This window comes from Apium graveolens, chromosome 3 (assembly GCF_009905375.1).
Source record: "Apium graveolens cultivar Ventura chromosome 3, ASM990537v1, whole genome shotgun sequence".
In the NCBI taxonomy this organism is placed as follows: Eukaryota; Viridiplantae; Streptophyta; class Magnoliopsida; order Apiales; family Apiaceae; genus Apium; species Apium graveolens.
In genome coordinates this window covers 235,169,649-235,181,409 of record NC_133649.1, presented here as the reverse complement: position 1 = coordinate 235,181,409, position 11,761 = coordinate 235,169,649, and positions in this window count along the sequence as shown.

The window sequence follows — 11,761 nt, the reverse complement described above, 5'->3', positions numbered from 1 at the left end:
ATGAACTCATTACGGGAGTTTACCGCGCCAGGAAGACCACTTACGATGATCAGTCGTAGTAGTACAACCCCACCATTTTCTACATGTAGAGGAGAACCTGTCGGATTTACTTGTCAACCAAACACTGAACTCCTAGGGAATGGACCGCCTTAGCGGAACTTCCAGGCCATTTGGGCCAATATAATAAGGCTGGGCCGGCGCTACTCGACCACTTACGCCACTCCTAGTTCAGATGAAATCCATGACTCTGAAACGTAAAGCTCGTTTCCCCCTTTCCCCAAGTAGAAACTTGTTGATACGGCTCCACCAAGAAGTCGTATCTAGTTGGAAAGGAAAACTCACCGATATTTCCCAGGCGATGCCTGTTAATGGATTAACTTGTTCCAACAATTTTACTTCCCGAATATTGGGTAAGTAATCAAAAACTCTTTTACCAAGACAGCAACTTTGTTGCGAATATAAAACACACCACCGAGCCGGATCCCCCATGTTTTGAGCGAGTATTTAAATCCCCTTTTTAAAAGGAAGATCTTAAATATAAAAATAGTTTTGGGATCCGCTCTAACTTTTGAAAATCATTTTAAAGACTCGAAAACACTTTAAAGAGTGTTTGGAGTAAAACTGATTTAATGAAGTAAATCAGTCCCCAGAATATTTAGAAAATGACTGAATATTAATATTTAAATAATATTCCCATAAAGAATAATTTTTATAAAAATAATTGAAGTAGAAGTATTAAAACTTATACTTGAAACGAGTATTAAATAACCAAAGATATACTTATATGAAAGTACTATCTTTATTTGAATAATCAAAAATAAGTTTGATTATTGACACCTTATTCTTTAATAAAATAAAGAATATACCTCAGCAAATAATCGGAGTCATAGATCCTCAAATGAATATTCAAATAATATTCAATAAATAATATAAACTGAGTCATAAGCCCTCGAATGAATATTCAAATAATATTCAGATAAATAAATAAAAGGAGTCATACGCCTTCGAATAATATTCGAAATAATATTCAATAATTAAATAAAGTTAAAGTTATCGAATAAACCTTATTCGATTAATAGTTTGGAAAACTATAACCATATATATATATATAAATATATATATATATATATATATCCATATCCATATATACAAAATCTACTCGGGATCCTCGACTCCCGGTTTTAGAAAATATTTTCACCTTTGGGTCCCTATACTAAGGGTATATGCAAGTTACCGCTATCCTCTAGCATAGGTATTATCAACTGAACCAACAGATATATAACTCAAGAATATGAGACAGGCATGCATATATATATACCATATCAGCATGCTTCAATATATCGCAACATTTGCTAATTAACCAATATGCATTTATCGCAAGATCATGCATATACAAATGTATACATCACAACAACAGTATAACGGATAGAATACTTGCCTGAGCGACTTGGGGTGATAAAAGGCTCGGGACGAGTCTGGTAACCTATAAACAACAAGTAAGTTGGAATTAAACCAAAATCACTTGTAAATCTATACTTTAACTAACTTAGACTCTAACGCTTGTTTTGCGCTCACTGATTTGCTTAAGTCACTCGGGTATCCTCGGCTCCACCATTTTTAATAATTTAACCTTTACGAGTTTTAAAGCGATTCCTTCGCGAGTGTCTTACCAACTGCCTAAAACACTTACCATAAATGTTTCATACATTAATTAACCCTTTTTGGTCTTTAACCTATGTTTCAAAGTAAGGCGAGGGGAAAAGTTTCGTTCGCGAAACGCCGTTACTTGAAACGGTCGTTTCTCCTAAACCGTGCATCGGAATCGAACGAACTACATATCAAAACAAAGCTCGTAACATGAGCTATCTAAACATGGCAGTGGTCATAATCTAGCAGGGGGTTCTCGGGTCCTAATGTTATGCACAAAAACAGTCTACAGGAAATCGGACGTTACGACGGCTATGTTTACGCGATTTCCCAAACTTTAAACCATTCAATACCAACCACAAATCAACCCCAAATCAATCATACAACCAATATCCCTCCAAACCACATCATAACAGCCCCAACAAATCCACATTAACCATTTATACTTATTCCTCACATGAACTAAAAGCTTTACTTAGGTTCTTTAACTAATTACCAAGATTTACAACTCCAACAATGCAACAAAACCAACTAATCTCTACAAACTCAACCAAACTTCAACCAATCAAGCATCATGCTTCACATATGCTATATCAAACACATTCAATCCTAATTACTCAAAACTAAAGCTAGGGTTTGAAGTTTATACCTTCCTTGGAGAGTGGGGAATCAAGAGAATGGCTTGGAATCACCTTTAAAGCCCTTATCCAAGCTTAATCTAAACAAAACTTCAAGAACACAATTTTAGTTCTTGAAAACACTATTCACCATCTTCTTTCATGATTTATAGAAAAAGATTGGCTTGGAATTAGAAGCTTAAACTTATAGGAAGTATGTAACTATCCATGGGGAAGCTTAGATAATTACCTTGCTAAATAGTAAGTGGAGGAGCTTGGACTTCCCATTTCTTAAGAAAAAACCCGAGAGCATGAAGAAGAAGAAGAGAGATTTTTGTGTTTTGGCTTGATTTGCTTTTGGTTGGTTGATTTTTGTTGTTTGCTTTAGTGAATTACCTAGTTGCCCTTGGTTTTGTGTGGTTAAAAAGTCACCACATCTCCTTCCTTTCTTGTCATGCCTATGTCATCCTCATGATGTCATCCTCCCTTCCTTGTCCTCTTTCTATTGGTTGGATGACATCATTCCCACTAATCCCTTTGATTAACTTCCTAATCGTTTGCCTAATGACCGCTGATCTGTTATACGGTTCGCTTAACTTTCGTTTTCGTTTATCGTTTAAGGGATCATACCCGGGATCTTATTACTTAGGTTCCCTTAACCTTTCTCAATATATTATATTCCTTTTATGATCCTCTCCTATAATCCTTTTATTTAAATCCTTTTTATCCTGTTACCTTTTTCTCAAATCTTTCCGTATCTAGTGTATTTCCGGGAAAAATCAAAGTGTTCGGATTTGGATTCTGACGATCTTTACATACACTTATATCCCATATAAAGTACTAATAAAATCTCAGAATATCCATATCAGAACCCCTACATAGTGTGGCATGAAAAGTTTTCTCATTCAGCAAAAACACTATTCATAAGGGTTTCAAAAATTTCCCAAAAATTGGGGTTATTACAGTCTCCCCTCCTTAAAAGGATTCCGTCCCGGAATCAGATAGAAATGAATAGGGATACCTTCTTAATATTGCACTTTCTAACTCTCAAGTTAATTTTCCCACATTGTGGTCCTGCCACCAAACTCTGCCTAGTTTGATAATCCTTCCCCTAAGCACTTGTTCCTTTTTCACTCTATAACCCTTCCTGGTTGCTCCATATCGGTTACGTCGGGTTGCATATCTATGCGCTCATATGCCTCTATTTATCTGGCATCTGAATTACACTTCCTTAACATTGATACGTGAAACACGTTACGACCTGCTACATGTTCGGGGTTAGGGCTAGCTCATATGCTAACTTCCCAAACGTCTTAATATATCCAAGGGTCCAACCAATTGTAGACTTAGCTTTCCTTTCTTTCCGAACCTCATCAATCATTTCCAAGGGATACCTATAACATTACTAGGTCCCCTATTTCATACTCTTTATCCTTTCGTGTCAAATCAACATACTTATCATGTCCATCTTGGGCTACTACCAGCCGTCCTCTGATTAGATCTATCATATCCTTGGTCCTTTGGACTACTGCGGGTCCGAGCATCTTGCGCTCTACAACTTCATCCTAACATAAGGGAGATCGACATTGTCTTCCCTCAAGGATCTCATAAGGCGACATCTCGATAATGACATATGATCTATTGTCGTAAGATAACTCAATCCGAATTAAGTGATCATTCCAAATTCTTTCAAGTCTATTACACAGACTCTCATCATAGCTTCTAATCATTATAGCTTCTGCTTCTCACTACCCATCCTTTTTCCCAGTTCGTAGTCGCTACTATCTTCCGTTCCTAATATTATACTGGTTATACTTTTGCTCGTTAGCGTTCTATAACCTTTTAATAACCACGTCAACCTTAGTATCACGAATGTGTTCCCATTCCGCATACTACCACCACTTTATTACTCCTTTTTCAATTGTTTCTATTTTCCAAAATTTGATCAATCAAATAGAAGTAAAGGAATTTGTTGAGAGATCACTAAGATCATGAACACTTGTTATATCGCATAGTTAGTACAGAAGGTGGCAAGCCTTTAGTACTTGACAAGCAATTAAACAATAGCTGGTATCCTACTAGGCTTCTATCACACAGATAGATAGTCATTCGGCAATACCTCCCCTTTCTGGAAGGGTTGTTCTTCTCAGCTTACATAAAATGAAAAGAAGAGAAAAGAACGAATTGAAGAGAATTGTATATATTTGAAAAAAAAATATACTGCCATAAAATATCTGGCTTGGAACCTACCTCTGAACTATAGAGGTTTGTCATAGGAGAACAAAACATATATGTATTTATATCAACATCAAGTATTATAGCATCGCATTTCACATGCCTAAATATTTTTGCCATTCCGTCCATCATTCTATGGACCCATGCTCTTTCTCGAGCTTATACACAATCACCTTTGAAACTCCCTCGACATCGAAAATCGAATCTGGGATCTCATTCTATACATCATCGTTACTAGAATTCTATGCTTGCACCGCAACCTTCCTCGTATAATAATACGACTCTCTATTGATAAGAAAGAATAATTATTCACTAGGTAGATACTCTACTTAATTAGTCTATCAATGATAACTTATACACTACCACGACCCGATTAAGGGTACTCAATCTCAACACCCATTCCAATACAACTCTCACGGTTGTAATCAGCTCAATACTCGCAGAATCATTGCTGCCTTACTATGGTCCACCACTGACCTACTGTAGTCATTCATTTTCCTTGAAGTCTTAATAGCTAACCATACGGAGTCCATACATATCGTATCGAATTCTTCTAAGGAGGTAACATAATCACCAATCACAATTCATGAAGAACACTCCAAACTCTGATGTACTTTCATGACATGAAGCAGATAAAAGTGCAGAAGAGTTTCAATCAAAGCAACGATAGCAGGTTAATACCATTCTTAATCATACGCCCTAAATAGAAGAATTAACTCAAGGGTTCATCTAGTCCTTTTTGAAACATGGTCCTGGATTATTCTCAAGATAGGACCTTCTAAGATAGATAGCCCGTTCATGGCGATTACACGAATTAAACCTTTACCAACTACTATTACGGTTGGGTATTGCACAGTCATCAGAAGGAATGTCAATCTTCCAAACCATAATACAACCTTCACAGTTTTAACCATCATCACTGTATTCCTCTGGCACAAGCGCCTATAATTATCCTCTTACCTTTAAAGTGTCGGCCACCTCTTTGGCCTTTCCTGATATTAAAATTTCCTTATAGTCAATGTCATTTTAACCACCTCCAAATAAATTTTCTACCTTATTTCCGATCACTGCTTGAGTGAAGATGTTTTCCTTAAAATCAGATGGAAAAAAAAATATCACCATTTTTCCATAAGTTATTGCCTCATTCTTTAGAGGTTAATCACTGTCAAGACTGACTCTCAATCATACTTAGAACATTTTTTTTTATCTTAAGTCCTAATTGCCCTGAACAATTTCGACCATTACTGGTTCGATCCATACTTTCTCGTGGTTTAACACGTGCCCCACTTGGCATCATTATAATTACGTCATATTTCTTTTATCCATATTTCTATTCTTGAGAATTTTGAATATTACCTTTTTCCTTATAAAACCTCTAAGGTTATCCTTCAATCGTTCCTCCTGTATTCCCTAGATACAGGGCATATCACAATACCATTTACTAATAGTAGAACCATTGTCTATATACTTCTGCAAAATTTCTCCACTGATTCTTAAAGGTTGTTGTTACCTTAACCCTTTCCCAATCATACTGTCAAAACTCATACTGTCCCTATTAAGGGTGACATGCCAACCTTTATGCAGTCCCCTAGGATTCATTTTAAGTTACCAATGTTCTATCCTTAATTCCACCTTTAAAAGGTACCTGCATCCTTCCACGAATAAATCAAGTCATATTTCCTTGATAGATTATCATATTCATCATTCCCACCTCGATAGTCTATACCTAACTTCATAATAGCATCCTTATTCAAATTGAGGTCAATCCATATGGCCTCCAAAAGATAACAACGGTTATCCGCTTGTCTTGCCTAATTTGGTAATGATAACAAGGATGTTCTGGAAGATATTGGTCGTGTTCAACGTGAACTTCTTCTTAATAATTCCTTATTTACTTCTGTTGTTTATCTCAACAGTCACCTCAATGTTGGGATATCTTTCATACCTGGCGTCTCCCTTTCTGGGTATCAAGCCACCGGTCTTACATTTCCTTCTTGAAGGTCACTTCCTTCATCCAATTTTTCCTAATTTCTTACTTCCTTATCCCCTTAGTCTATCCGCGTCTCATTATTTATCCTTCGAATTATCTCAAGGTTTCCTCGAATCCTCCCAACTTACAGGGGATAAACTATATGTATCTCTTATGCCCTCAACCATCAATTTTAACTTATGGTGAATCACCCTCATCCTGACGAATGCATACTTTTCTATTTCTATTGCTACGAGTCTTTAGGGTTTCCTCATACCCAACTCCCTTATCATTCCTCAAACTCTCTTGCCTTTATATTCCTTTCTCTTATCGTTATTTCATGAACCAACACAACATAAGCATTGATTTCAAACATCCCGTCATTCTGGATTCGTGTCCTCAGAACGAATCTTGATAACTTTTACAACTTAGATTCATAATTTATCATACTCGTCTGCCTTTGTTCTGGCTCTAAAGCTTTTACACTATCTCCTTATCTTTGGGAATTACTTTCCCGAAAACAATTGACTGAACTTAAATCAGTTTATTATAATCTCTTGCTCCGTGCCTTCCTTGGCCTTTTACCGGCGGGTGGTCTCTCTCTTAGGAGGGTAAGTGATAAAAACAGTCTTTTGTGATTCGTCAATCATTTAGAATCTCAAATGATTCCTATATTTCCTTTAGCCAGGCTCCTGCCTCGACTGGGTCAGCTTGTTCCTTGGAACTCTGAGAGCTTAGAGACTTAAATGTCCTGAAAGAATTTCCTATCGCATTGTTTCCTCAAGGTGGTGGTTGGGGATAATAGTCTAAGTTCTGTCTAGACAGGTCCATGAATTGCCGTATATGAGTACCGTCTCGGGTCTCCTTTCCTTACTCGACTTTCTGTTTCCTTAGTATGAAATGTTTCATCCTACTCCCCATAATTGGGGTCATCTTTTAATTTAAAATCCTCATTTTCCACTCCATCATGTCATGGGTTCCTTCTATCTTGATGGCGACCTCCCTGACTATCACGTTCAGGGTTTGCTCTAAATCTTATTCCTCAAACTATGGCTCTCATCTAAGTTCTCATCCTTACGCTCTTAAACATTTGGAACCCAAATTCTATAGGAATACCTCATTATTCCCTTATCATCTCTCTCGGTATTAATCTCATATCTATTTGTTGGCTCTCTGCCTTCATTCATCACTTTTACTGGCACAATATGTTCTTTTCCAATAATTCGGGTTGTATTGCTATCTCAAACCGCTTTTCGGTACCGGCTCCGGTTACCTTCACTACTATTTCCATTTTCTCAAAATCTCTTATAAACTCTCCAAAAGACATTATCATCTTGAGTCTCTCCTTTTTACTAAGGGCATCAGCCACCATATTGGCTTTCCCCGAAGGATAAAGAATCTCCCAATCATAATTCTTGATTAGCTCTAACCGCCTCCTCTGGCGTATGTTGAGCTCTTTCTACGTAAGAATGTACTAGAGCTCCTATGGTTTGTGAATCTCACACTTCTCTCCATACAAGTAGTGCCTCAAATCTTTAGGACAAAACTATTGCCACGAGCCCAAGCTCATGGGTGGGGATATCGAATTTTAAATTCCCTTAATTGTCTTGACGCAGACGCGATTATCTTGCTGTGCTATATAAGAAGCACCCTAATTCCTTATGCGAAGCGTCACTTACAAATCACAAAATCTCCTTTTTCCCCCCGGCAACGCCAACATAGGGGCCGTCACCAACCTTTGCTTCAGTTCTTAAAAGTTGTTCTCGCATTTCTCTGCCTATTCGAACTTCTCAGTCTTATGAGTAAGCCGCGTTAACGGGGCTACTGTCTTTACAAACTTGAACGAACCTCTGGTAGTGACCGACCAATCCTACCTCTGGTAGTCGACCTAACCATGGTCATCAATTCATCAGTGGTCCTTTATTCATTCTTGTCAGGATCCTCCATGGGATCCTTCTCAACAACTATCCCTTCTAGGACAACATCCTCAACCGCTACATCCTCAATATCAACATCATCCGGTCCTGCATTAGGACACTCTATCGGATCCACAATCCGATCTCCAATTATTAATAAAACATCATCGCGCTGTTGCTCCTCAACCTCAGGGTTCGGAGTCCCGCTACCATATACGATAACGAACTACGCTCCTATTACGAAATTTATAAGGGTTCCCATAAGGGTTTTAACTGTCAGTACTACGTTAGGTAGTCCGACTATGAACTTGGCAAGAGTTCTTATTATCTTAGTGAACTTATTATCTTAACGTCCCATCATCTCTGAGGTTTATAACGGTTAGCTCTGATACCATTTCTGTAACACCCCCAGATCCGGGGTCGGGGATCCGGGTCGTCACGGTCTTTCTTTCCACAATATCACTTCACTTAATTAATAATAATAACCTTATGCTGTGACCCCACACTAACACACACCACAACCCGTTATAGTCTCAGAGATGAAATTTAAATAAGTACAAGTCTTTGAATCCACAATTTAAAAGTTATTACAACCCAAAATGATTACTTGATAAATTTACAGTTAATTGCCATTATCTGCCACAAGTTATAATTATACATAATTTGATTCTCAAAAATAGAATGCCTGATCTACCAATAGATCTACCTCTGCAGCTATAGCAGCCACAACATCATCGGGAAGACGCGGGATGCTTCCCACGCGCTTGCGCTGGGTCTGCTGGAGTCTGGCCATCTTTCCTAACTGTTGTTGTGTGATGAAGAAATAAAGCAAGAGTGAGCCTTACAGCTCGCAAGATAATATGTAGTGATAACAATAATATAAGTATCTAAATGGATACTTACTAGAATCTTTTATCACGAGTAAGATAATTACTTACTAGATATAAGTAGAAACAAGGGATGAAGTTACCAAATACTTCACTATACTTATATCATTTATAAAGCTACTTGAACTACCACTGTTCAAAGTATAATAAGATTCATGAGGTCATCCCATAGATGAGACCACAAATAAAACTTGAAAATATTTGATCTTTGAAATATTTTGAAAAGAGATGAAGTTACGAGATACTTCATTCAATGGATACACCAGTAAAAATGTTTGACCCTGTCAATGCTTCGACAACCACCCATTAGTAGCCTTTCAATCGAAATGCTACGGGTAGTGTTGCAGAATTATCCAAATGGATGATGAACTCATTACGGGAGTTTACCGCGCCAGGAAGACCACTTACGATGATCAGTCGTAGTAGTACAACCCCACCATTTTCTACATGTAGAGGAGAACCTGTCGGATTTACTTGTCAACCAAACACTGAACTCCTAGGGAATTGACCGCCTTAGCGGAACTTCCAGGCCATTTGGGCCAATATAATAAGGCTGGGCCGGCGCTACTCGACCACTTACGCCACTCCTAGTTCAGATGAAATCCATGACTCTGAAACGTAAAGCTCGTTTCCCCCTTTCCCCAAGTAGAAACTTGTTGATACGGCTCCACCAAGAAGTCGTATCTAGTTGGAAAGGAAAACTCACCGATATTTCCCAGGCGATGCCTATTAATGGATTAACTTGTTCCAAGAATTTTACTTCCCGAATATTGGGTAAGTAATCAAAAACTCTTTTACCAAGACAGCAACCTTGTTGCGAATATAAAACACACCACCGAGCCGGATCCCCCATGTTTTGAGCGAGTATTTAAATCCCCTTTTTAAAAGGAAGATCTTAAATATAAAAATAGTTTTGGGATCCGCTCTAACTTTTGAAAATCATTTTAAAGACTCGAAAACACTTTAAAGAGTGTTTGGAGTAAAACTGATTTAATGAAGTAAATCAGTCCCCAGAATATTTAGAAAATGACTGAATATTAATATTTAAATAATATTCCCATAAAGAATAATTTTTATAAAAATAATTGAAGTAGAAGTATTAAAACTTATACTTGAAACGAGTATTAAATAACCAAAGATATACTTATATGAAAGTACTATCTTTATTTGAATAATCGAAAATAAGTTTGATTATTGACACCTTATTCTTTAATAAAATAAAGAATATACCTCAGCAAATAATCGGAGTCATAGATCCTCAAATGAATATTCAAATAATATTTATTAAATAATATAAACTGAGTCATAAGCCCTCGAATGAATATTCAAATAATATTCAGATAAATAAATAAAAGGAGTCATACGCCTTCGAATAATATTCGAAATAATATTCAATAATTAAATAAAGTTAAAGTTATCGAATAAACCTTATTCGATTAATAGTTTGGAAAACTATAACCATATATATATATATAAATATATATATATATATATATCCATATCCATATATACAAAATCTACTCGGGATCCTCGACTCCCGGTTTTAGAAAATATTTTCACCTTTGGGTCCCTATACTAAGGGTATATGCAAGTTACCGCTATCCTCTAGCATAGGTATTATCAACTGAACCAACAGATATATAACTCAAGAATATGAGACAGGCATGCATATATATATACCATATCAGCATGCTTCAATATATCGCAACATTTGCTAATTAACCAATATGCATTTATCGCAAGATCATGCATATACAAATGTATACATCACAACAACAGTATAACGGATAGAATACTTGCCTGAGCGACTTGGGGTGATAAAAGGCTCGGGACGAGTCTGGTAACCTATAAACAACAAGTAAGTTGGAATTAAACCAAAATCACTTGTAAATCTATACTTTAACTAACTTAGACTCTAACGCTTGTTTTGCGCTCACTGATTTGCTTAAGTCACTCGGGTATCCTCGGCTCCACCATTTTTAATAATTTAACCTTTACGAGTTTTAAAGCGATTCCTTCGCGAGTGTCTTACCAACTGCCTAAAACACTTACCATAAATGTTTCATACATTAATTAACCCTTTTTGGTCTTTAACCTATGTTTCAAAGTAAGGCGAGGGGAAAAGTTTCGTTCGCGAAACGCCGTTACTTGAAACGGTCGTTTCTCCTAAACCGTGCATCGGAATCGAACGAACTACATATCAAAACAAAGCTCGTAACATGAGCTATCTAAACATGGCAGTGGTCATAATCTAGCAGGGGGTTCTCGGGTCCTAATGTTATGCACAAAAACAGTCTACAGGAAATCGGACGTTACGACGGCTATGTTTACGCGATTTCCCAAACTTTAAACCATTCAATACCAACCACAAATCAACCCCAAATCAATCATACAACCAATATCCCTCCAAACCACATCATAACAGCCCCAACAAATCCACATTAACCATTTATACTTATTCCTCACATGAACTAAAAGCTTTACTTAGGT